Consider the following 4,780-nt stretch of genomic DNA (forward strand, 5'->3'; position numbering starts at 1 on the left):
AAATAAAAATAAAAGGAAAGCCAGTAAGACTAAGCTCTGGTTTCTTGGCAGAAACCACGTAGGCAAGAAGCCAATGGGATGACATAGTTAAAGAAAGAAAAAAATTGCCAACAAGAATTATATACCCAGCAAAGTTGTCCCTCTAATGCAAGCTAAAATAAGGTCATTTCTAGATAAACAGAAATTAAGGGAACTTGTAAAAGTCAGACCAACCTTACAAGAAATAGTAAAGTTATTCAGAGTCAGTTATAGAGAATAATGAAAGAGAATGACCTGCGATTAACACACATGACAACACGGGCTAGAAGCCATTCCAGATATAGAAGTATCGATACAAAGATAAAGCTCTGAGATTGAAAATAGGGAACAAGAGATATCAATTGTAAGTGAAAAACTACAAAGTAAAAAGAGGGAATAAATAATGTAGCTATGACCTTCAAAAAGGAGCTCTGGTAGCGTAGTGGTTACAAATCGGGCTGCGAACCTTAAGGTCAGCGGTTCGAAACTACCAGCCGCTCCGCGGGAGAAAGATGAGGCTTTCTACTCCCATAAGGATTTACACCCTCGGAAACCCTGTACAGGGTCGCTATGGGTCGGAACCGACTCAACGGCACTTAACAACAACAACAAATGACCTTCAAAATAGTTGCTGTTGTTGTTATGTGCCGTGGAGTCAGTTCCGACTCATAGCAACCCTGTACAGGGTTTCCGAAGCTGTAAATCTTTACGGGAGCAGAAAGCCTCATCTTTCTCCCATGGAACAGCCAGTAGTTTCGAACTGCTGGCCTTGCGGTTCACAGCCCGATTCGTAACCACTATGCTACCAGAGACCTTCAAAATAGAGAGAAGGTTAAAGTCAATTTCAAGCTAGGACAAGCTGTTTTAAAATGGAAATAAAATAATAAATTACAGAGTAACCCCAAAGAAAATCAATAACCATTCTCATCAAATCACAAAAGTAGAAAATTATAAAAATTTAGTAAACACTAAAATAACAACAATGAAAAAAATGATAAGAAAACCCAGAAACAAAATGAACTCAGTACAGAAAATGATGTGGAACAAAGAAACCAGCAGCACCACACACACACACACACACACACACACACACACAGAGCAAAATGACAGCAACTAATTCATACCTAGCAATAATTACACTGCATGTAAATGGATTAAATGCACCAAGTCTAAGAGTAGCAGAATGGATAAGAAAACAGGATCTATCAATATGGAACCTACAAGAGACACACATCAGACACAAAGACAAAAATGAACTAAAAACAAAGGCTAGACAAAAAAAAAACAAAAAAAAATCAACCTAATGGCAACACAAACAAGCATAATGGAAATTTTATTCTCTGATAAAGTAGATTTTAAGGCAAAAACCAGCATAAAAGGTAAGGAAGGACATTATATAAAGATTAAAAGGTCAACTGAACAAGAGGAGATAACCATAATAAACATCTATACGCTCAGTGAAAGAGCCTCAAATACATCAACTCTAGCATTACTGATGAGACAAGTAAATAACTCTACAATAATAGTTGTTATTGTTGAGTTGGGTTTCTGACGAGCAGCTGGCAGGTTTGAACCATCAACATGGTGGTTAGCAGTCCAATGTTTATTCTACAGCACCACACCAGGACTTCTACAATAATGGTGGTGGTAGTGATGGTTGTGTGCCACCGAATCAGTTCCAACTAATAACTACCCTATAAGGGTTTCTAAAGCCTCATCTTTTCCCCATGGAGCAACTGGTATATTCGAACTATTGATCTTGTGGTTAGCACCGCGGCTTATAATCCACTATGCTACCAAGGCTCCTTGTTGTTGCTGTTGTTAAGTGCTGTTGAGTTGGTTCCAACTCATAGCAACCCTGTATAGGATTTCCTAGGAGTTACTGGTGAGTTTGAACCACCAACCTTGTGGTTTAAACCAACCTTGTGGTTGAATGATTATCCTACAACACCATACCAGGACTCCTTAGAAGACTTCAATACACCACTTTCAATGAAGGACAGAACAACTAGGAAAAAACTCAACAAAGACAAAGCAGAACCAAACAGCAAAATTAACTAATTTGACCTCAAGACATAAACAGAACACTCCACCCAACAGCAGCACAATATGCATTCTTTTCCTGTGCACATGGAACTTTCTCCAGTCTAGTTCATATATTAGGCCACAAAGAAAACCTCAATAAATGACAAAAGGTCAAAATATTACAAAGCCTCTTCTCAGATCACAATGTTATAAAATAAGAAATCAACATTAAGAAGATCAATGAGGGAAAAAATCAAATACATGGAAGTTAAATAGCACCCTGCTTAAAAACTACTGAGTAATAGAAGAAACAAATAAACAAACAACAACAACAAAAAGAAATAAATTCCTTGAGTCAAATGAGAATAAAAACATAGCATAACAAAACCTTTGGGACATAGCAAAAGCAATGCTCAAAGGACAATTTACAGCAATGAATGTATCTATCTAAAAAGAAAAAAGAATCAAAATCAACATCTTAACCCAGTACCTCCAACCACTGGAAAAGAGCAATAATATAAGCTTACCATCACGCAGAGAAAACAAATAACTAAGATTAGAGTAGAAATGAACAGAAAACAGAAAAGCAATAGAAAGAAGTAACAAAACTAGAAGTTGGTCCTTTAAAAATATTAATAAAATCAGATTGTTGTTGTTAGGTGCCATCGAGTCGGTACCGACTCATAGCGACCTTATGCACAGCAGAACAATATACACTGCCTGATCCTGGGCCAATGTCACTACTGTTGTCATGCTTGAGTCAGATTACCACTGGCAAATCTAACAAAAGAAAAGGAGACCATGCGAATGACATGAATAAGAAATGAAATGTGTGATGTCACAACAGAGCAAACTAAAATTAAAAGAATAATAACAGGATATTATTCACAGAATAGAACACCTCAAAAAAATTGAAACAAGTCTACCTAAACAAACATAGACTGAAAGAGAAAATTTGAATTTGATCCTGTAGGATAAATTATGGGCTGCTCAGCAGTTCAAACCCATCAATCTCTTCTCACAAAACACTATACATGGTCACTATAAGTCAGAACCTACTCGATAGCACTTAATAATAATAACATACTCAAGGGCATATTTGACTTTTGTGAATTTGTTTTAATTTTCTTCAGCTTCAACCTGAACTTGCATATGGGTAATATGCCCTTGGCCTTGCTTTGGTTGATGACATTGAGCTTCTTCATTGTCTTTTCCTATGTTGTTGTTAAGTGCCGTCGAGTCAGTTCCGACCGATAGCGACTCAGTACAGGGTTTCTGAGGCTGTAAATCTTTATGGGAACAGAAAGCCTTATCTTTCTCCCATGGAGCAGCTGGTAGTTTCGAACTGCTGACCTTAGGGTTCGCAGCCCGATTCGTAACCACTACACTACCAGTGCTACTTACTCCATCTGTATGCTGTGCATCTTTTTGTATAGATGTAATCAATTCTGCCATTGTTGTTAGGTGCCTTCGAGTCAGTTCCAACTCATAGTGACCCTGTACAAGATTTCCAAGCTTTTTTTTTTTTTTTTAATCTTTTCAGGAGCAGAAATCCTCATCTTTCTTCCTCAGAGCAGGGCAAACCACCAAACCACCAACCTTATGGCTCTAGTGCTTATGCTATGGAGCCATCACACTCCCAGATGGAGCCATTATTGTTGTGTTAAGTGCCATCGAGTTAGTTCCAACTCCCAATGGCCCTGTATAGGATCTCCAAGGAGAAGCCAGTGGGTTTGAACTGCTGACCTCAAGGTTAGCAGTCCAGTACTTATCCAACAGTACACACCAGGACTCCAATCTAGCCATTGATGGTGGTGGTGGTTATGTGCGTGGAATTGGTTCTAAATCACAGCAACCCTCTATAGGGTTTCTGAGGCTGTAAATCTTTATGGGTACAGAAAGTCTCATTTTTCTCTTGTGGAGTGACTGGTAAATTCAAACTACTGACCTTGCAGTTAGCAGCTCAGTTCATAATCCTCTATATTACCGAGGTGCCTTAATTCAGCATTATTGTTGTTGTTAAGTGCTGCCAAGTTGATTTCAACTCATAGCGACCTTGTACAGGGTTTCCAAGGAGCAGTTGCTGGGTTTGAACTGCAGACCATGTGGTTCAAAGTCCAGTGCTGATCTGATAGCACCACACCAGCATCCCTAATTCAACCATTAGAGAGATGCAGATCAAAACAACAATGAAATATCCTCTCACCCCTGCAAATTTCAAAAAAAAAAAAAAAAGGAGAGAAACAAATTAATAAATGCTGGTGAAATTACGGCGAGACTAGAACTTTTATACACTGCTTGTGGGACTTTGAAATGGTACTAAGATTTTCAGTTGTTAACCTTTCAGAAGTGTTTCACCTCTCCTTTTTACTAGTCTGTCTTAGAACACCTAAAACCGCTTCACCATGGATGACCCTGCTGATATTTAAAATGCCAGTGGCATAGGTTGAACATCACAGGAACATAGTATAACAAACTTATGACAAACTTATGAATAGTAGCTATTGTTTCATATAGTACCAACCAAAAGATAAGCCCCTCAGATTGGAAGGTACTCAAAATACTGCTGGGGAAGAGCTGTCTTACTAAAGTAGAGTTGACCGTGATGCTACTAATGGAGTAAAGTTTTCAGGACCTTCATTTGCTAAAAGGGCACAACTCAAAATTAGGAGAAACAGCTGTAAACATCCATTAGTAATCATAAATGGAATGTACGAAGTATGAATCTAAGAAAATT

This window comes from Chrysochloris asiatica, unplaced genomic scaffold (genome assembly GCF_000296735.1).
Source record: "Chrysochloris asiatica unplaced genomic scaffold, ChrAsi1.0 scaffold00829, whole genome shotgun sequence".
In the NCBI taxonomy this organism is placed as follows: domain Eukaryota; kingdom Metazoa; phylum Chordata; class Mammalia; order Afrosoricida; family Chrysochloridae; genus Chrysochloris; species Chrysochloris asiatica.